Genomic DNA, 25,076 nt, shown 5'->3' with positions numbered 1-25,076 from the left:
AATGCGTATATCGTTACTGAATCTATGTATGTTGAAATTTTATTTTTATAATTTATCATTGATAATAATTATGGACACTATAAAAAGGACAACATGATAACCTAAAAGTATAAGGAATCAACAAGTGGCTCTAAACTTATTCATATCTATAGACAAAAACCTTCTGCTAACCTATTACAATAAACATGCCTTGCTCCGTTCTTGTATATTACAAATTTACCCTAAAAAAAAGACAAAACATGTCATAGCTTAAATAAATTTATTAGATGTTTATTTAGATATTTATAAATAAGGTAATCATGACAGGACTATACTCTGTAGGAAAATATGAAGAAAACTAATTCTCGTGCTATAGAGGGCGTTAAAGGGTTAAAGGACTCTAATAATTGAATTCCCTCTAGTTATCTTGAGTACACTTAAAATGTAATGACACTGTAATCTTTTATGTTTATTGTCTGAACGCAAAACGCAAAAGTTATAAAACGGTTTTGTAATCCCCACCATATGTCATTTTATACAGCGTAATTATTGTTGTTAGATTTAATAAAGCTGTATATTTTATCGCATTGTACCTACTCGGAAATAGAAAAGGCAAGCGGCTGTGTGTAATTATCGTTTCAAATTCAGCTTACATTTCGCCCGTTTCTATATTTAACCAAAGTTTAACTCATGTGCATATACATACTGCCATGTTAGTATTAAATGCTGTATTCTAATGAATTAAATAAATATATAAATAAAAGTTAAGTATTGATAGTTTTAAAAAACTATAGTATCATTTTATCATATTATTACACAATTTTATCTGATTGTAAATATATTACAATTTTAAATAATTTACATAATTTACGATTTTTTTTATTGTTAGGATATTATTTAATAAAATTAGAAAAAAATACAACTTCAGTCTTTCCAATTATATAGATATTAATTCCTGAATGATACCAGAATGACGCAAACCGTTCATACCTTTAAAGCTCAAACAAAAACATTTTACAATACACTCGACAGTCGAATACTTATATATATATATATATATATATATATATATATATATATATATATATATATATATATATATATATATATATATATATATATATATATTTACTTATATATATCTTCTGCATACTTATTCAATTAATAATTATATAACGATCAATTATAATTTATTATTTATCATAGCATAGAAACCCTATAGATACTTTCTACTTTCGGGTTCTAAAGATTATACGGAAGAAATCTCTTCAAAGAATAAGTCAGCTCGTGTACATTTTCATCTTCTTTATAACTTGATATCCGTATTAAATGTGAATATACAATAAAAATTATATAAACGAAATTCCTAAATGTTTGGTTAGACTTCCAACTTAACTGACTACTTGTCAGATTTCGGATGTGTTGGGATATTAGATATGTAAATTCAAAGACGAGCAACTTGACAGGTAAAAGAATCATATATGTATATCAATATACGTACATAAGAATAATGCATATTTCTGTATATAAGTATAAGTCTATGGCTTAGTATTAATTGTAGTGTGCATTATATAAGTACTTACCAAGCTAACTGCCAATTAAATGTCTTTAATTTCAAACTCGCTTATAAAGCAAACGTAGATAAAGAATACGATCTGTATCCACGGGAATACAACAGAAAATACAACATTATTCATAATCATACATAATCCCATAGGATAAATTGAAATTGTTATGAACAATGAACAAATTACGCTGGCATTATTTATGAAAATTTTGTTTGATAAAAGTTTCATTTCAAATCCCTTAATATAGCAATGATGACTTTAAGCATAAAGGGGCGAAAATAGATTTCATTCCCTTTTTTGAAAAAAGTGCTCGCTTAATCAGAGAACATTATTCTCAAAGAAGTTTGTGACAATAAAATGACAATAAAATATTAGTATAGGACTCATTATACATGCATTTATAAATGCATGTTTGTTTGCGAAAAATATTTACTTTCACTAGAAAAATGTTCGATTAAAATAAAATTTATGATTTACGTTATCTCCTAGCATATTTGTTCAGTTCAAATTCAATAAATATTTAAGAAGACACTCGAGTCTATTTTCCCATCATCTCCAAAGCCCTTATATCACGGTAGCCACATGTTGCTTCCGCGCGGCAGCGTTTATAGATGCATTTGAAAGTTGGAACGGTGCAGATCGAGATTGGGCGGGCGGCGGGCGACTGGGAGATCGGAGGCTGCGGCGCCGCGGCCCGCCCAGTGGCTGTTCGACCGCCGAGCTGAGCGCACGCCGCGCCGCGCACTCACACCACGCACCCGCCGGTACGCGACACGCTCACAAACACAAGCATGCAGCCTCGCAACCCGCACCCCACACCGCGCACACACAAGCCCCCTCCCCCCTCCTGCCGACACCCCTCCACCAAACCTCGCGACCTCCAGGTGGATACTTATTGCGCGTTGCACAGTCATCTATTAACACTTGCAAACAAACGAGTTTACACCAAGAAAAATTTAATTTAAAATATTAATGAAATTTTTTTAAACTTTCATTAAGAAGTAAATTACTTAAACTTTTATTATCGCAATATGTATTCACTGTAGGCCTACATGTCGTTGTTGTTAATTGCATGTATGTGTTTTGTATCAAAGATATATTTATGTAAACATATTTGTTATTGTTTTTGTAGTGAAATACTATAATTCTTATTATTTACTATTCCAAGTAAATATCTATAGTAATGTGAATTGATTAATAATAAAACCATCGCGTCTGTTCATGATAGCTTGACACTCGAGACTCAATTCTAAATACTGTTTTATTATTCAGTATACACGCTTCAGCTTTTCGAAACGTAAACCGTTCCTAGCTTAGTTTATTATTCATAAGGAGGATTTTTTTTATTATTTATTTTGAAATACTTTTATAATAAAATTAGCATCTAATAAAAATTCTGATTACACTTAAAACTTTACCTCAGTGTTGCATAAATAAGCCTCCGATCAAAATATCTAAAAACAAATATTTCCTTAACACCTCCCATTTTAATAGGAATATTAATTTATAATTATTTCTCATCGTTAAAATAAGAAATATAATTAGAAAAATTCTAAATATACAATATCATAATTTCGATTTGGAATCAGAAAATTTCCGATCATCGTTATCTTTGTCTGTAAATGTCAAAAGTTACCTAGCTAATGAATTATGAATTATTTATTACTAGACAGCTATTTACTTTCACTCAAATCCTATCTACAGTACCTTGTGGGCCACAAGGCTGTGGTCGACCTTGAAATTTTATAACCTATAAAAAAGACAAATTTTAATATAATTTGTCTCAACCATAACATTGAGATCTTTTGTAAGTCGTTTCCTAGAGAAATTAATAATATACAAGTATATATCTATTATTCTATTCCTGGAATAGCAAATTCAATTAACGAATATTTGAAAAAAATGCTTTACATTCCGGGAAAAATAAAAGATTCTTATTTGATTCTTAATTAATAGAAATTGTACTATCCTAGATTAATAATGAATATGTAGATCTAAATTATATGCCTATATAAAATCGCCGCCGGCGGGAAGCACTTTTCATTTCCTTCCTCAACCACAAAATTGATAGTCCTAAAATTGTTACTCGACTGAGTATTAAAACAGTTATTAATTTATCTAATTTATTTTGCTGGAATAATCCTAATATAAGTTACCGTTTTATTATTTATACTTTATATTTTTATTTTTATTAATGTTAAAGATATAAACGTAGTGAAGATAGACATATCAAATAAATATTTAATCTAAATAAAATGTATTAATAATTGAATACTTACGTATATCAGTGTCAACTTGTGTTATGAGAAACAGTGTAACGAAGATCTTAGGGGCGTAACCCAGAAAAATAAAACTGGTTTTTGTCTATGCAACTTAGAATGGCAAACAAGCAGACAGCCCACCTGATGGAAAATGCTAACCGTCGCCTATATACATGAATAGTATCATGGACATAATAGAGTATACAGTTTGGTTTATATTTGAGAATACGGATAAAAAATTAAACCGATGGCAAAAATATACCTTTATAATTTTATACTGCGTTTCATAAAAGATTAAATTCACAATCTTCCCTAAAATTAATAAATTCCTTTTGATTAAAAAAAATAATAATAAATTCTGTTAAGAATTAACTAGAATATAAATTAAATTGTGAATCAAATCGTGGCTCTTGATTTCTTGCTGGTATTATTTGTTAAATATATTATAAGAATAAGAATTATTAAGAGATATTACGGTCGATTACTATAACAAAATTAACATGAAGAAATCATATATAAACAAGTGTTATAAGATATTTTGATCATACCAGAGGGAGATTTTGTACAAAAGTCGTTTGGAAAAGTCGTTTCGCTTGGACACCTCTATCCGCGTCGTGTTTCTACCGTGAAGCTTTCTACCGTGTTTGCTTGGCTGTGTTTCGGTTTGAAGGGTGAGATATGGCAGTGCATTTACAGGGTACAGAGGAATAACACCCCAGTCCTCAGGAATGGCAACGTATGGGGGTATCATGAGGTATCATGGGCGAAACAGTATACTCTGTCATGTCCATAATACTGCATGTACATGGTATAATCAATATAAACCTATTCCTTATTAATTTCTTTTCAAGCCAACAATTATTCAGTTACCTAATTGATGTCGAAACAATTTTAACATTTTTCTTATATGACTCTAAGATACACGTATTTAGATACACATCATCTCATACCTCAAATATTGTAATATGGTATTATCATGGTTATGGCAGTGAAATTGCAAGCTACAGAGGCACCATAGTCCTTAGGAATGGCAACGCATAAGATCTGTCATGGGTGATACAGTTTACTCTGTTATGTCTATGGCACTGTTTATGTCTATAGGCGACAGTTACCACTTTCCATCAGGTTGGCCGTCAGTTTATTTGCATAAAAATGAAATAAAAAAGCATGATACACAATATCATGTTTTTCTGCACAGGTTTTTAACTTCAAGAGAAGTAAGTTCTCACATTTTAAGTATTTTATGAGTATATTTTGTCAGTTCTGTACTGGATTCAATAATTGTTTTTTTATTTTAATAATCAATAGGTTTTACTAACGTTTTGGTCCCATATTAATTTTATCTTAAGAAAGTGTTTTTATTTATACAGCAAAATCTTACATTTTGGTCAAAATCTTTCAATAATTCATACATCATCTATGTACTTATAAATGTATATATAGACCTTATGTAATGCCACTTACATGAGTACTTATTATATTATTTATACACTTAAACACACTATATTGTACATAACTATAGTTAATACATAATTTTGATTAAAAATGGCTAACTTAAAAAAAAATAGGAAAATAATAGCTAACATTTTAATTAAAAACAAAACGAATCTTTTTATTGACCAATTATATTATTAGAAAATTTCTTACGACAATTTTATTAAAAGCCGCAATTATTATGTTAAATCAAATGACGATATTTAAATTTCGCGATTAAGAGCGGGCAAAATTAGTTTCCGATATACTTGTAATTAATGGTCTTGTTTAATGAACAGTAAGTAGATTAAATTATGATTTTAAAGCTGTAATAAATTATTTTAAATTATTACCTAATATATACTATAATCTTATACTTACTGTACGTATATAGGACTGTAAATAGGCCTGTAAATATTACATGACTAGTTGACTCGTCAAACGTTGTTCTGTCAAAAGCTATCTTAAAATGTGACAATCCGTTTACAAACAATTTGTAAATTGTTAGTTTTGCATTTTTTTCAAATTTTTCCAACTTTTCTCTTTATAAGACTTTTTCTCAACGTTCAATAAAAAAGAATTATCATAATCGATTCGGAATTTATTAAGATAATATATACAATGGTAATACAGTATAAAGATATATATATATATATATGCTGTCATCGTTCCTAATGTCACGCATGACCACCACAAAATATCAGCGCTGTAGCAATTAATTCGCTGCGGCACATGCTGAATGGCGGCCACGTTGCCAATAACAAATGTAAAGTTTATTTTCTATTGATAATTAATGTAACTCTTTTTATTGTTGGCAATAAATGTTTTCTTTCTTTCTATATTAATATAATAAAATATAATATTGATCCCTTTTTTATTTTTGAAATAGCTTAAAAATAGTATTTCTAAGCTACTTTCTAAGCTACTTTTTCTCATTTGAAATAATAAATTAATAAAAGACAAGTTGTACCCGTGACTTCATCGGAGTAACCGAAACAATTGTTTGACCGGGATAAAGTCAATATATATCCTTCTCTATGTCAAATAGGCAATTAAGTTCCATGACGAAAGCATCAAACAAACATCCTTACTTCCTTAACAACCTCTTATCTCATACCACTATATGTATCGTATTTATTGCTTATGTTCTCTTATATTTTACTTTGTATGAATAACGCAAATAATAGTATTTTTTATGAAACTTAAAACGGCAAACAATTTGACGGCCTATCTGATAGTAAGTGGTAACCGTCACCTATAGACATTACAGAATACTCTGCGATGCCCATGGCATCCTCATGCGTTGCCATTCTTAATGTTATGCCTCTCTATAATTTCACTGCCATATACCCTTTCAACTAATACAATCCTGCAAGCACACCTGCTTCACGGGAGATACATGGATGGGATGGAGATACCCATTCAGATGACTTTTGTACAAAGTCTCCCGCTAGTATCTCTTCCTCCTCTGTCTTTTTTCCCTTTAGTATACTTATTTTTTAATCAATTTTTTAACCAAAACTGTCGGGCATCCATAAAAAGATAGCTCTTACTATAACGCTGGTCAGGTAACTTCAAATAGGGTTTTATTTAGACTTTTACTTCTGCACTGATATGCAAATCACAACCTTACTATTCTATTCATCATCATATCAGCCTTTAACTGTCCACTGCTGGACATAGACTTCCCCTTTGGAGGGGTTTTGGCTATAGTCACCACGCTTGGCAGGCGAATTGGCAATCGTAGTTAGGCTTTGTTTGGAGATGTTTTAAGAGGGACGTTGCTGCCCATCCCTCGCTCTCCCTTAGTCGCCTGTTACGATAGCCACGGAAAAGGAAGGGGTGGCCTATTCTATGCCGGGACCACACAGCAACTACACACTACTCTATTACTTACACGCTTATTTATTGCACGCTACTACGTACGCGGTAAATTTGGAAGTAGATAACCACTTGTAGATAGAGTATCAAGATAAAATATACACGAAATATTAAATTAGATCTTAAGAAATACAACTGTCAAATCTGTATTCGATTTGAGCCAGTAATTTTGTATAATTCCAGAAAAAAAAACACTGATTTAAAACTCTAAAAATTATAGTTTCTGCTTCTATTAGCTATATCAAACTCCCTCATGTAATTTATTTTTAAATATCTTCTATATACAGAAATCAACTTCTTGAAATTTCTGTAAGTACTTATTATACTGTATTACTTCTCATAATGATTATAATATAATCCGATATGTTTAAATGTGTAAATCATTATCGGTTTATCGATTTCATGTTTTGAGAATTAATGGACTTAATTATGCTTAAATTGTTATGATTACATTTCTATAACACATTCATGGGTAAGATGGCGGCTATAAATCCAAATCATGTTAGCGAAATGAAAAATTATATTTTAAACCGTACAACGCAGGCTGAGAAATATGTCCATTATAAGGATTGTGAAAATATGATATTCTCTGCCTCTACCCTACCTAATGTTAATGATTATTTAAGGCCTTTAATTTTGAAAATTAAATATTTATTTTGGGTAGTCCTTTCATTTTTTATCATTTTTCGCGTTTCATCGTGAAAAATATTAGTTACTAGCTTTTACCCACGATTTCATTCACATAACCGGGATATGTTTAGATACAGATCGAAATAAAAAGTAGCCTATATGCTTCTCCATCCCATATAGTACGGGTGACCCAAATTTCATAGCAATTGGTTAAACAGTTCAGAACACTATAAGGCAACAAATAAACAAACACACTTAATAGTATAAAGTATAAAAAATATTAACTAAATCTTAAATACAACATCGTCTAAATGTTTATTACTTACATAAATTAAGAATTAATTTTAAAACCACATTACGTTTTAGTTTCATTGTATTCAAAATAAATCCAGAATTAGGATTTTTTGTAACTTTTATAAAATTTTGTCCGTGTTATTTAGAAATTATTACCGATTAACGATCCTTTTGTAATTATTGCTTGTTATTGCATATTATTACTTTATGTCTATTTTACATTTTAAATGACTAAATGCACTAAAAAGATATACTAGGATTGTTTATTAAATACACCAAGTATACAAAAACAGATGATATTTAGTTTTGTTAATCGAAAACCTATATTTATACGTACGGTGAGAACATCCATAAGCAGATAATAATAGAAAACTAACAACTGGAACACCCAGTTTCCAATTTGAGGCCGAGAAATACACTTAACCTACTCTAAATAGCTTTTGTTTATGTTAAGTATAATAACAAAAAGTTTAAATTTGGTAATGTTGCTTTGATAACTGCAAACTAAGTACAGACTTTGGATTGATATTTGTTTTTAAAACGTATAATATAATGAGCATATTATAAACAGGAATAATTTATTTTTTTTGTTTGTAATGGAAAAACACAAAAAATACTTACCCGATTAAAAAAAATCTTTCACATTTAAAAAGCTACATTATCAGTAAGTAGCATGATATTTTTTCAAAAAAAATGTACAACGCTGTAGCGGGTCGCTAGTACATATTTAATGGAAATGTATACTTTCACCTAAAATATAAGGAATAGTTTTTAAAGTAGTTTTATCGCATTAAGTAATTCTTACATTTTATATAAGATATAATCTAAGTATAATAAACAGTATAGAATACTGTTCTATAATTTAACAATTCTTTTGTTTCAAAATCTAGTAAAATAGTTAAGGTTTTTGCCCAACAGAAAAAAATCATTAGCGTTTTGAATATTGTAAATTTATATATATATATATATATTTATATGTGTGTGTGTAAAACAATTATGTATATAAAAAAAATAATATAGGTGAATTATATTATTATATTATTTCCATATTTAGAACTAAAAAATTTTTCATCGAGCTGCCTCCCAACCAAACTGTTTATAATTTCTATCCAAAGTTATTAGGTAGATTTGATGCTGGATTCAATATAGCAACATTGTTAAAAATAGTCTTTTTTATGTTTATAACACAGTAATTATTTATATTTATAATTATTTTCTATTGTAATCTTTTACCCAAACTTAAAGTCTGCCTGACTAAGATATGTTCAATAACTAAAATAAAAAAAGCGTATATTGTTCTTCATACAGTATGTATATACTGAAATTCATACTAATTGCTTAAGCTGTTTAGTTTAGACGCTAAAAGATAATAAACAAACTCACTGTCACAATTTATAATCTTAATAAAAATAAATTGAATTAATGTCATATTAAAGCGATCATTTCCATTAGCCAACCTCTGGAGTGTCATTCGACGTTTTCAATTTGGTCGTGTTTTTTACCTCATAACTCCGTGAGTTGTAAATTAATTTGAAAAATTCTTTTTTTTTTTTATCTAAAAGGATCTATGTCCAGTACCAATTTTATCAAACCCGATTCAGTAGTTTAGTTTTCAATTTGAAATAACTGGTTTTGTCACAATCGAAGTCATTTCTTTGTGGAACAAAATCTTAATCAAATATTTCGGAATTGATTGTTCTTAGATCTCAATATTCGAATTGACATATTATTACATCGCACAATAATTTTATGAAAACGACCGAAACGTCAGCCGTAATAATTTCTCAGAAAATCTATCAATTCTGTAAAAGAAAACAGTAAATAATAATGACGTAATCATTTAACGGCATTACCAAGATAAACGTTAGATTTTTCCCAAGATCATTATCAGTCTAACTTAAAAAATCTAGATTACGTATTCAATATTAGATTTCTTACTAATATTATAAATGTGAAATTGAATTTGTATGTTTATTTATACGTTAAATTGTTTGTTACCTCTTGGGATTTAACCTCAAGCAATCGTTACCAAATTTAACTTTTTATCTCGGTCAATATAACCCGGTTACGTGAACAACGTCGCTGTTAAAGATTATAATTATTTAAATACAGAATATTTACGAATAAACTTTAATTACTGTAAGGTAGCGAGCAAAATCTAGTCTGAAATATAAATAATTCGATACTTTTTCAATACCGGTATCATTCACGTTGTCACCTGCTCTTCAACATCATAGTAAGGAGTATGATGATGCATGATTTATAAAATAAAATGATTAGTTTTTAACTTTTGCTTATTGACATATATTTCAATTTATTTATTACTAGCTATTACCCTTTACTTGGTACGAATGGATTTTGAAATTAGGTAACTACTTCAAAATGACTTGTCAAGATAAAACTTACACCAGTTTTTAAATTTAAACTTCAAGAATATAACTTTGAAAATCGAATTTAATTTGGCCCAGTATTTTTGCATGATGCCTGAACAAATACACATACAAACAAACAGACGAAAATTCTAAAAGTTATAGTTTGAGTTTCTACTGATTTTAAGGCCGGCAACGTACGCGTAATACCTCTGGTATTACAGATGTTCATAAGCTATGGTAACCACTTACCATCAGGTGGGCTGTATGCTTGTTTGCTACCTCAGTGTTATAAAAAAAAATCTTCTCTTCCTTTTCCGTGAGTGTCGTATGTGGGGACTAACAGATCTTAATGATCGAAGAATGGACAGTAGTGTCTCTCTTAAAACATCACCAAAAATGTAACTGCGATTGCACATTCCACCTGTCAAACGCGACAACTACTGGCAAAACCTCCCTTTATGGGGGATGCCTATATTCAGCAGTGTACAGTTAATGGCTAATACGATGATCATGATGACGGTGTTATCATTTTTAGTTTAATATCTCCAATGTACATACATCGTCAAATCACAATATTATTATTTTAGTAAAATTTAAATAGCCAACACATCACAGAGACGCAAACGAAGTTGCGGGCTAAGCTAGTAATTAAATGTATAAGTGAATAGCATAATTATGAGTATAATTAACAGTTAATTATCAACTTTGAAGCATTTGTTTTAATTTCTGTGAGAGTGGGTGGCTTGTCTAGATGTAACAGATAAAAGCTATTAATTGTCTTAAAGATAACTTGGTGTCTATCGGACATTTTAATTAGTACTAATCACAATTTTATAAGTTTCAAGTACGAAAGTAACGTTATATATTTTTTATATAATAATAGAATGATGAATACTTTGAATGCCAAATAAACGGAATCTATGGTATACATGCTACTATATTTGTTAATTTGGTTTCATAAAATCTATTTTACTATCGATTACATATTATACTATTATAATATTTTTTTATACAACTTAAAATGGCAAACAAGCTGACGGCCCACCTGATGGAAACTGGTAACCATCGCCTATAGACATGAGCAGTACCATGGACATAACAGAGTGTACTGTTTCGCCCATGATACCCCCCATGCGTTGTCATTCCTGAGGACTCAGGTGTTATTCCTCTGTACTCAGTAAATTCACGCCATATCCCACCCTTCAAACCGAAACAGAGCCATGCAAACACAACTGCTTCACGGTTAAAACACGAATGGAAAATTGTAAAATTAACCTGGATATAGTGTCGCTTTAAGAAAAATTTAATGAAAAATATTATATACAAGTGATACCTATCAGCAATTAATGAGGATTGTCGTGTCCAAAATGAAAATCTAGAAAATCTAGAGAATTATTGAGAGACATGTTTCACTATCTTACTATCTTAATACAAAAAACTCTCTGCTTATCCTAATATTATTATAAATGTAAAAGTTTTTAAAGATGTATTTATTATATTTATTTTTTTTTCATTTTTTGGAATATATATTACATGCAAACATGCTAAAAAGCTAAACAAATTTGAATGAAATTTAGTACATAGATAGAACAGATCCCAGGATATTTTTATTCTACGAGTAATTCATATAAAAAATGCTAAAAGTAACTGGTTTTATCCATAAAGGCTTCGTAAAATATTTGCTTTAGTTTTGTTTGTGTAGATACGTATCAGTAAACACTCATAACTTCGCTTGGATGGATTAGTATAATCCGTATGGAAGGTATATATGGTTCTCAGGGGATCCTTGTTGAATTATTATTAAAAATAAAACTCAAATACACATCTCTATGTATGCATATAACAAAAAATATTTGCATCTCAGCACTTAGGCTATATAGCGAATCAACCTCGTATTCCATAAATATATATATATATATATATATATATATATATATATATATATATATATATATATATATATATATATATATATATTGTGGCATTAAAGTTTAAAGAAATAAATATATATATTTTTTTATTATTTTTAAAACTTCTATTTTTAAGGTTCATTTTTAATACTTAAAAATATAGTTATAATACAATCCAAATGAAGTCAAAATAATCGTCCGAAACGGCAAAACACGTTGAGTTCGTTAAATTTCCCGTTATACACCATATATACACACATATATATCGATATACATTTATACCGATTGTTTTTATAAGGTTATAATATGAAATAATTTAATACTTTATGTACTTATTCACACATGTACATTCACACACCGCAAAATATAGATAGTCAGATATATTTTTTTTATGCGACTAAGAATGGTAAACAAGTTGACGGCCCACTTGATAGAAAGTGGTAACGGTCGCCTATAGACATAAGCAGTATTATGAACATAACAGAGTCTACTGTTTCGCCCATGATATCCCATGATATCCCCATACGTTGCCATTCCTGAATAGTAAAGTGTTATGCCTCTGTATTCTATAAATTCACTATCATATCCAACCCTTTAAAGCGAAACATAGTCATGCAAATATAACTGCTTCACGGTTGCAACGAATGGGACATAAGTACCCAAGTAAACGACTTTTGTTAGTCTAAGTTACTTTGGTCAAAATTAAAAATTCTTGAAATGAAACCATTGATGAGAGATATATGCGATAATAATTCTTAAATAAAAATAACATACCTACAAACGAAATAAGAAGCTATTTCTTATGTAAATTAAAAATAAATTGATTTACACCTACAGACTTTAGTTTCTTACAGTTTTATTACATTACGTAGTAATTTAATTTTCACTTCTCCGAACTGCTATATTAGTGTAGACCGACGTAGTAGTATTATTATTTGTTTTGTTTAAACACTGGCTTATTTTAAAAACACCGGCACTATTACGATTCTTCCTTTTTCGAATATTAAACGACTTTCTAGAACGTTTGACTGAACATTCCATATTTAAATTACCTAATGAATAAAAATCCGTGACATTCTTTATGCACGGAAAAGTCTAAATGACTTTTGACATTGAATTTCTTTTCAATCGATTTAATACTTAGTTTAGTTGTAAAAAAGATGATTAGTGATAAGTTCAATTATCAAAGTAAATACAAATCAAAATTAGCTATTATCATCATTATGTCATCCATTAACTGTCTGCCAATGACCCTTTAGGTATATGTATTTGTCACGTTTAGTAGGCGGATTGGCAACCACAGTTAGATTTTGGTGATGTTTTAAGAAAGACGCTGCCGCCTATCTCTTAACGATTAAATTAAAATTACCTTTATATAGGTAATTTATATACATACATGTATCTTGTATTTCACTGTTATCTAATAATAAAAATCCCCCTGAAAAAAAAAACACTATTTCAATATGGAATAAACCCAATGAGTTATCGTGACACTATCTATTGAAACTAGCAAAGTTATCTCATGGATGAATCTCATTGGATTCAGAATATAATCAAAGGATTTTGAACCCTAGATAAAAGAAGGTTTCAAAATTCTCTCGAATGTCAGTCTGAAACGTAATTTTGTGTTATCTCTTTTCTGTATATCTATACTTATAATAAATCTGTAGAGAGGTCAATTCTGTACATGAAATATATTTCCAAAATAGCTATTATTGATGTTTATAGGTGATCGATACTGATGCCAAAAATGCAATCAGTAAAATTTTTGTCTGTCTGTCTGTATGTTCGTTATAGAAACAAAAACTACTAGACGGATTTTAACGAAACTTGGTATAATTATTCTTCATACTCCTGGGCAGGTTATAGTATACTTTTCATCACGCTACGATCAATAGGAGCAGAACAGTGAAGGGAAATGTTAAAAATGTCCACCCGTGCGACGCTGGAACTGGCCGCTAGTATTTAATAAAACAAACAATATAGGGATCTAATTCGCCGTCACCTGAAGGTGAAGCATTGGTATAGCATTAAAACCGCTACACCATGAAGGCCATATGGTATTATGAATAACAATCTGATATCTACATATTGGGTTCCTCTGGACATTGATGGTGGTAAAATGTCATCAGCTACTTCAATATCGCCCATATCTATCGGATATCACCAGAGGGAGACTTTGTACAAAAGTAGATTGCTTGTTACCTCTGTCCTATTCGTGTTTCTATCGTGAAGCAGTTGTGTTTGCATGGCTGTGTTTCGGTTTGAAGGGTGGGATATGGCGTGAATTTATAGGGTACAGAGGAATAACACCTGAGTCCTCAGGAATGGCAACGCATGGGGGGTATTATGGGCGAAACAGTACACTCTCTTATGTTCATGGTACTGCTCATGTCTATAGGCGAAGGTTACCACTTTCCATCAAGTGGGCCGTCAGCTTGTTTGCCATTCTAAGTTATAAAAAAAAAAATCTATTTTCGAATATGTTAAAAGTCTACTATCCAATATTATTTTTGGATAACATTAAAATGCTCGTTACTGGACCAGTTTATAAATATTGTAACTAAAATATATAGATATTTCTATATATTACCCACTTATACTAAGAATAATATCTTAAGATATATCTATAGGTGCAATATTTTCATATTAAATCTATTACTAATACCTAATAAATGTGAAAGCGAGTTTGTTTGAGTTACCTTTAGCACCTTAATAAACCAATCATAATAAAATTCGGTATATACATATATGGAGTAGAGAAGAATATAGGCTTCTTTTTTATTCCTGTCAGTGAACATATCCCCGTCACATGGACAAAGTCACGGGCAAAACTAATCTCTTATATACCAACAGCCTATATGTTTGCCTATGCTCTACATAAGTACATTGTATATATACTTATTGATTTCGCCATCTTTTTCCTCGACAATTATGTTTGTATAACTTTTTTTTTATCAAATCACTTCTAAAATAATAAATATATCATAAAACAAATACATTTTTATGTAGCCACTCAATTCGATATAAAAGCGAGTTTCCCGATTTAAGATTTATCGTGTCAGTCCTCACTTTTTGGTTTTAGTTTAGAACCCTTTAGCTTCGAGCGTCCGATAGTCCTTCGATAACCCTCAATCTTCCCTTTGGTCCCTAAATTGTTTTTATCATCTATCACTTTAATGTTAAGAAACTATTTTAAGATATGTATTTTTAAAAATAACGCTAATTCTGTATTACTTTCCCTTTAGTAACTTTTTATAATAAAAATAATAAAAAAAAATATACAAAACTATACAAAACCTTTAATCAAACTGTAGTCGATAAACACTGACTTTTTAAATTTGTATCCGTTGTTTCGTTATAATTAAAGATGTGAAATTTATAAATAACTAGCGATCCGGCCCGGATTCGCACGGGTAGATAAAATTTTCGAAAATAATATATAACTTATGTTACTCGCTAATGATATAGTTTATATAGGTAAAAGAATTATTAAAATTGCTTTGGTAATATTTTCGTTTATCCATTACAAACGAGCAAATAATCAAATCATTCCTTTTTATAATATTAGTACCATATTAAAATCACAATTCCATTATACACTTCATAATTTGGAAATTATAAGTCTTTTAAGACATTTTTCAAACAATTCGAAATAAACAATTTATCTATAAACATGATTTTGTGGAAAGAATATCTAATGAAAGACTGAGATGTGAAAGTTTATATATCATACACATATATCAAGAATACCTAAGTTGAACCAACATGATTAGTTGGATCATACACCTACTATTTGAAAAAAAGAATCAATAATCTCCATAACAAGCTAGTACGCATGAAATGAGTAGTATAAAAAGGATGAAGCAAAAATTTTATATACCTCAACACTTATAAATCTATTGTCACTTAGTTCTCTCTACCTACCTAGATACAATACGCCGGGTACGAAGATAGAATCACAGAAATTGCTAAACTAAGTTAGCTATCACCTAACGAATTTCATCTTTGAAATAATTCATTTTCGTGTAGTTGTAAATGGATAAATTAGCGAGCAAACTCCGCTGTCCAAGTACACTGACTTCTGAAATATTCACTGTCACGTTCACAAATACAGAGCTAAATTTGTTTTTACGAGCACTAAGTTTGCGCTCCGTGAACATCAAACGTTAGACACATAGTATTAGGCAGGTGTATTTAATTACGTTAGTACAATAAAAAATTAATAGCTCATATACGCTATGTGCAAATTCATGAAAATAATCTACTGTTCGCAGCTAATAAGTCAGCTTGTTTTAAATGTATGTTTGGAAATAAATGGCTAATTTTATAATCAATGAAAACTCTTTATTGTTTATCTACTTGAAAGATACGCAAACAAAAAACAAAGAGATAATTTGATAGTTGGCAGTCTTACCGCTAAAAAGCGACCTCATCAAGGCAACCTTATATAATATAACCTTACACTGGAGAAGAGTAATTAGGTGTTAGTCTCGCAAGCGTCTGGTTAAAATGTAACAAATTTAATAAGTAATATTGATAAATGTAACCAAATTAGTTATGCATATATTACAGACTGATATATTATTTATACATAAAAATAGACGAAATAAGAACTATATATATATATATATATATATATATATATATATATATATATATATATATATATATATATATATATATATATATATATATATATATATAAGAACTTCATAGACTTAAGGAAATAAACTACATTTAATCGCCATAAAATTAGTGTGAAAGTAACACGTAATTTTACTTCAAAAACAACGAATTACCATATCATGATAGAGCTAGTTCAGCTAGATATGAATTAGAAACTGTACTAAAATGATAACAGAATATAAAAGTGACGATTCAGTACTTTTAAAATCATTGATTAGACACAAATACATGGTAACTTTTTACCATGTACGAGGTTTGTCCGGAAAGTACGTATAAAAGTTTTTTAAAAATTTTATTTTACAATTATTCAGGTAAATCAATTTTATCCCCTTCAAAGTACTCCCCCTGTGAGAAGGCTCCTTGAAAGTCCTCTGGTTGTAGGTTTCTCAGCTGCCCCGTCGTAGCTTTTTTTATCTCATTTATGTCCCCCAAATGCCGCCCCCGAAGTACCAATTTGGTTTTTGGGAACAAGAAGAAGTCACAAGGGGCCAAATCCGGCGAATAGGGGGGGTGTTCGGTCACCGTAATGGAATTTTTACTCAAAAACTCACGGACAACAAGAGAGGTGTGGGCATTGTCGTGGTGAAGAATCCAACATCGCGCCATGGACGAACTCGTTCACGAGCTTTGATCTGAGCACATCGACGTAGAATTTTCCATCAACTGTCTGGCCTGGAGGGACGAATTCTTGATGGACAATCCCCCGAACATCGAAAAAAACAATCAACATTGTCTTGACATTTGAGCGGGATTTTCTTGATTTTTTTGTTCGTGGTTCCCCGGATGTCTTCCACTCTTTGCTTTCACGGCCATTCTTGCCGAGTTTCGAGAGAAACTTGATTACGACGCGCTGCTCTTCAACGGAAGCGGGCTTTTTTCGTTAAAATCATGGCGTGACAAGCCAGTACGGCGGTCAAACCAGAACTGAAGCATTGTTAGGGACATAAGGAAGGGGTCCTGCGCTTACCTGGCCTCCCCACTCCTCTTTCTCGCATTCCAGAACACTTTTATACGTGTGTGTGTGTTTATAATGTCAGATTTTTTTTTTCTATATCAACGGTTTTGATCACATTTATTTTCACTGCCCTTATGTTTTTATCGTCTTTTATATTCTCAATTTAAGCAGTTCATGAAAGATTCTATCACGCTCCAGCCATTTTCATATAGACCCTAATCAATCAAGTTTGTAGCTCGTAACCATTTTTTTGGGTAAACACAAACTATTTGATCTGTGAACGTGCTCCCGTAAAAGTGGTGCGCTCGGATTCATTCCGTTCAATTTATGGGAAAATCAGATCAAAGCCATACAGCTATTGAATACGTAACATATTACAGCTATTAACATATAAAGTACTAAAATAAATACAATTTATCCACCTATACGTCATAAAATAGAAATAATGAATTTCTGTTCTACATTCACACATAAATGACTCGACAGATTTGAATGAAATTTCTCACGAAAGCATAATCTGGAATATCAACTAGTGATATGACTTCCAAGACAGACAAACGTAGTGTAGGAGTACTTTTTACTAATCTAAGCGACGATCTCAAAGAAATCAATTAATGCAGATGGCTTAAACCTTTCATTGGACTCCCTGTAAGAGTACTACGTCCCACAAAGGAAATTGAATAACTTAAATTATAATGGCGATAATTTTACTCTGGCCCCTGTGCACAATAGAAGTATACAAATAAAAGTATGTATTTAATATATGGATTGGGTTCTTTTTTATGCAACTTAGAATGACATACAACTATCCATCTGATGGAAAGTGCTACTAGTCGCTTGTAGATATTAAAAGATTGGCAACACAAAAAATGCGTGTCATGTCATCATAGTACCTCTCTTGCGTTGCCATTCCAGAGAACAATGGCATGTATTTTATTATATATATATATATATATATATATATATATATATATATATATATATATATATATATATATATATATATATATATATATATATATATATATATATATATATCCCTTTATTTTTTTAATTTTGAACCATTATTTGCAGAGCTGATCAAAGAGGTTAACATGGGATAAAACTCGTATAAAAGTTAAATTAAGTACTACCCGTTATAGTCCCATATGAGACCGAACTCTGTTCCTCTGGGCAGTTTATTCTGACAGTTATTTTTGAGATTAAAACATGTTATTGGTCATTTAAGGGTCTCATAGTACATTTAATAAAACCTTTAATTCCATAAAAAATAACAATTTTAATCGAGTTAAAATTAGTACGGAATCTAACCGTTTTCGATTACAAAAATAATTATTAAAATTGGTAAAGATTGAATGAAAATTTGCGAAATATCCGGTTTCCGGAACCGATGTACGCATTACATAAGTTCTGATGAGTAGACAACGATAGAAATATATGGAAAGGATTTCTTTTTGGAACTCGGTTATTATTATTCGTATAAAGAAACTATTTTAACCTCTCTACCTCTATAAATAAATGGGTAACGAACTTGTCAGTAAATACGTTTTCCTTACTGCCCTCATGAGATTTTTAGTGTGTATATGTAATTTTAGTATGTATGTATATCAATAATTACTAGTACCGCATTCGAGTATTCTGACACTTCCCTATAGTTGACTGGGAGAGAATGCTTTTAGCATTAAGTCCGCCATGTACACATATTTGTACTAATAAATAAATAAATGAGAAAGAAAAAGACACTGGACATCGCTGTCTCGTGTGTCTCATGCATATAGTAGCAAAATATATCTATCGATAAATCGTTTACAACCGTCTAGGAAATCAGAAGTTTTCGTTAAATAAAGCAATCAAAATTTATTATTAATGTTCTTATTAAATTATCTTGACTATTATTATGTAATAATGTTAATTAGTGATCCATTATATTGATATCTCCTAGTCAAATTCTCACCATTCAAATCACACTCGATCGTTTAAGTTAAAAAAAAAAAAAACAAAAAGCTAAAGCTCGTAATTGCAATATTTTCTATTCACTGTGCCACCTTTTAAGCGCAAATTGCCTAGACGATCCAGTCATCAGCGTGAAAACTCCATTGACAAGTTTTAATTAAACATAATCAGCGATCTATATATAGAATGTTCGTTAACGAGAATATTGAAAGTTGATTCGTGTAGATTTAAGATTTTGCGCCACAATAAGAACCAACTTCCTTTTGATCCTGTCTATTAAATAAAAATGGAGAAAATCGGCTCATAATTAATGCAGATATTAGGAGCATTTCCTTTATTTATACCATTTGAAAAGACAAAACTATGTTTCCACGATTTTGTTTACGTGACCAAGATAAAAAGTGGCGTAAATCCCTCTTCATCTTATATTTTGGTTTATGGCGACCACCTGTACCAAAGATATCAAACATATCATAACATTACTAACATTTATACCTAATATTAGTAAGAAATTAAGTTTATTTTTTAAATAACCTCCAATTCTGACTGATGACATTTGACTTAAGGAACCATATTGTTCTACAAATACTTTTGTGTACAGATTTGTAATATTTAAGCATAACTATCTTAGCTCAGATATCGCGTATTCCAAGAGATATCAATCATAAATATAACATATACCTAAAATAGTAAAAAATAAAAAATACTACAAAGCAAGTGTAATATTAACAATGGTTGCCTATAAAATTATTAGTACCCCTTTATCAAAATATTTGTTTTATATATGGTGTTGTAGATAATTCACATTTAAGTGTTTCATATAATAATATGTTGCAGCTCGTGTCATAAATAAATCATAAGCGATTATTAATATTTTCGATAAAATGAGCAGAAAATCGATCGTTCAATATTCAATGTAGGCAATTCCACAATTATCAAAGAAACGTGACGTAATAGATAATTTAACAAAACTTATTTCTTTTTTAATTTAAATATCTAACTACAATACATTTCATATTTAGGTACTTTACGGCTAATTTACTTATAGAATAAAATGTATTTATAAATATTAAATTAATTTACTTATAAAATACACAAAAAAGTATAAATAAAAATTCTTGTCTATAAATCGTACTTTCAAAAATAATGTATAAAATATTACTCCAAATAACATGTAAATTTGGTGCTGATAAACGCTGGCGGTTTTACGGTTTCGTGGATTCAATAAATCTGATAAATGCCGAGTCTGCGCCCCGACCAACAGACAGATTGACTTAAAATTAACTGTATATATATGTATATATATTACAATTAAAATTTTCAGTGGCCTGTGGCCAGTGGCCTTCAATGAGTGTAAAATAGTAGATTATTTTTATACGAGTTAGAATCACGATTAAATAATCTTTAAAAATGTACTAGGGATACATAGATATCATATTCTTTATATGTGTATTTAGTTTATACATTCTAATATAAAACATATGATGTCAATAATCCTGTAGGATGTCATACTAATAGGCTATTAAACAATAGACAGTAAAGCGAGAACACATAGTATTATACACTATAAACTCCTTAGTTCGCTTACTTACGTTATTATTTTTATAAAATCAATTCAATCGACTCACAAAAATTGTGGCATTGATATCAAAATTACAGTATGTTGCATAATCAATTATAAACCGACGAACTCTCCCAGCAGAGTGAACTACAAGCACGCGAAGTAATCGTACTAGCTAGTCTCTCATTTCCCACATTTTACATTTAAATATATACGAAGACGTGTGATTAAGTGCTAACACTTGTTAGCACTTAATCACATGTTGTCAAAATTATAGTTCTACACATACTAATTACTCCTAAGCAATTCCAACAAATTACCACTTTAAAAATTTATCTTTTTTAATTACTAACGCTTTGAGAATCTTAAACTGTATATGTAACTTACATTGAAATATTTAATTTTTACTAATATTATAAAGGTAAAAGTGACTTTGTTAGTTTGTTTATTCTTACTTTCAAGCCAATCCTAAAAATGTACTAAATTTATGCCGAATTTTGGCATAAACGTAGGTAGTGTATATATTTGATATGAAACAGCACACAGGCTACTTTCTATCCCAGTCACGCTTACGAAGTTGTGAGCACAAGATTTAACAATATAATTTAGGGAGTTTCAGGGATTTAGGAAGGTTGAGAAATTTTCCACCTAAAAATATTCATTCTGTGGTGTATATAAGAACCTTAGATTATATAGACAGAGCCTCGAGTCTAAAAAAATGGGTCAACTTTTTGTCAACTAATTGTCAAATTAGCTGACTCGTTTTTTTATCATTGTTCTATATACTTACGCATACAATGTATCTTGACGTATTATTTAATAAATAAAATGAGTATTTACGCATTAAAAAGATGCAGAAATAATAAGAGAAAATAAATATAAAAGTTATAAAGGAATCACCCGTAACTATTTATCACATAAAATTCTATGAAAAAGTTGGTTCGCTTTTCTGGAAGCATTTGTATGGTGACACTCTATCTACAATTTATGATCTAACAAAGTAACCTACATTTCTTAGCCCCGATAGCTAAACAATCTGAGTTCGTATCCTGAATCAAATTAAAATACATACAATATTTTAAAATTGTCTCTTTTTAAGTTCAAAATGTCCTCCTCCCCAGGCATAACTGTACACCTGTTGAAATAAATTCAAATATTACAGCAGTAATAAAATGTTTACGTCTTATTAGATCTCATCAGAATCTGCTATTTATTATGGCAAGTTATATAAAAAGGGCAATAAACAATATAATATCAGCCTGAATTCATATTTTATTTCCTTTGCCGAGTGAGCTACGTCGTACGTCAAATTAGAGCAGGTTTATACTTAATTTCAATGTTATTATTAATATTGAAGTAACTGTTTTATTTTTGGTATTGTTTTTTATCAATGCTATTTGTTAAATAACGCCATTTTTGTTGCTATGTTCCATATATTTACTTTTAACCACCAGAGGGAGACTTTGTACAAAAGTCGATTGCTTGGGTACCTCTGTCCCATTCGTGTTTCAACCGTGAAGCAGCTGTGTTTGCATAACTGTGTTTATTTTGGGATATTGAATTTTTACAGAGGAATAACACCTGAGTCAAATGGCAACGCATGGGGGATATCATGGGCGTAACAGTATACTCTATTATGTCCATGGTACTGCTCATGTCTATAGGCGACAGTTACCACTTTCCATCAGGTGGGTCGTCAGTTTGTTTGCCATTCTAAGTTGTATAAAAAAAAAAAAAAAGTTAAGAAATGTATCCTTTATAAAATAGAAAAATCCCTCCTAAACGAAAGGTTGTTAGTGAAATTTTTAAATATTTGTTTTTTATTCTAAATTTTGATCCACACTAAGAACCATCAAAAAGACATTGAGTAACACATATATATATACGTTACGGTGAATTGTTGAATTTACAATCTATTCAATTTTAAATTTGATTGATTTGATGTGTCCTTTTACCGTAATAGTATGGAATAGAAGGAAAAATAACACTAAATACATTCAAATAAAAATTGTACTTCTGCCCATACTATTAATAAAAATAATAATGCCACGATCATAGTTCTAACAAACCTAGATATTTATTATTATGTCTTGATCGTAAACAAATTTCCATCACTATGAATAATGACATTCATCACATATCATTACAGTTGTCTATACAATATTTACATAAAATCATGAAGAGGTAGTATCAAGAATAACAGGCGACGATGCCATAATCAACATAACTGTGTATATATTGCGACTAGGTGCTCTCATTTTGTGTGCATAAACATATTATGTTTATGTTGGTTTAGACTTGAATGCACAGCTTGAGGCACATCGTATTCCGCTAGAGGCATGCAACAGATTCGATATTTAAAACTTTATTTCTGGTATTAATATTTCTGGTACTAAGCCCAGTTCAGTAATAATTCTTTTTTTTTTTTATTTTTATGCTTAATAATAAGCGTTAGAAATCCGAAAAATAAAGTGTAATAACGAAATTTTTATTAGTTACATTAATGGTACCTACACTTATTTATTCAAGCTTAAAATAAAAAAAAAAACAGGCATATTTATTATTCAGCATATATTATTCAAAATATCTATTTTGATACTATTTAAACTCAACTATTAAATCTAGTTAGTCAACTTACGTCATCTGTGGGATCGAACGACAGAGAACCTTGTTAGTCAAATTCTGTTAGGTTGAAATACAATTTTGCATAATAAATTGACACATGTAGTGTTTAATTGGAAATAGAGTCAAAAGAAACAATAGAATAAAAATAGGTATGCCTAATAAACAATATAAATTAAAATTATTTTTATTGTCCAACTCTGAAAAATGACGCATCAGTTAAAATAAAATATCTCTTTTAATGATCTATTTTTACATCAAATTTCCTCATAGCTCCCTAATATTTTATTCCCTATTTTATGGTAAAGACGCACTCTTCGTTGCGAAGAGAAAATTGTAATCATTTTAATTGAAAAGAGACTTCTATCAAGTTTGCAGCCGTCATTTGATTTTCTGATTGAACTGCGTCAAATTAATTTTTGAGATGAAAGATTCTTCCGTATCTTGAATAGATATAAACAGGATAATCAATATGCTCAACCAATAATAAAAATATTATATTGGCAAATTATTACTATTTTTAAGGCAATTAATAACATTATGTACATATTACTCAGTGCAATTTGGATAGTTTTGGTACCAGTACCATTATCGATACCTATATTCGGTATATTATCTTATCCTAGCAATATGATAACATTACAATTAAGCAATATCAGTACCTAGGAGATATTTAAGTGAAATTAATTTGGGGCTCAGAGAGGAAAAAGCTATAGAAGCTAAAACAATATTTTTAGAAATTTTGACTGTCTGCCTGTCTATATGTTTGCTCTAGCGTCACGCAAAAATTTTGAATGCAGTTTATATAATTGTATTCCTAAAAGCCTCACTTAAAATTTGGTGTACGTTTTATCTGACATACAGATGATCACATACATGCAAAATCCACGCGCACGAAATTGCGATCAAAAGCTAGTTTGTTACATAA

The 25,076-nt window shown here is 30.0% G+C and overlaps 1 protein-coding gene across 1 annotated transcript in view; it reads left to right on the top strand.

Annotated features, from left to right (window-relative positions):
• The first annotated feature begins 2,164 nt into the window (after positions 1-2,164).
• The window catches only part of LOC113515564 (uncharacterized), a 51,604-nt gene continuing 28,692 nt past the window's right edge, over positions 2,165-25,076 (top strand). The window contains exon 1 of the mRNA XM_026899821.3: positions 2,165-2,311. The gene's annotated coding sequence lies outside the window, so the exon portion shown is untranslated. The remainder of the gene's footprint in view (positions 2,312-25,076) is intronic.

The sequence above is a fragment of the Galleria mellonella genome, unplaced genomic scaffold, assembly GCF_026898425.1.
Source record: "Galleria mellonella isolate WM207_F2 unplaced genomic scaffold, CSIRO_AGI_GalMel_v1 utg173, whole genome shotgun sequence".
Classification (NCBI taxonomy): domain Eukaryota; kingdom Metazoa; phylum Arthropoda; class Insecta; order Lepidoptera; family Pyralidae; genus Galleria; species Galleria mellonella.
The sequence above is the reverse complement of the archived record's forward strand: the minus strand, read 5'-3'. Positions and strand labels throughout refer to the sequence as shown.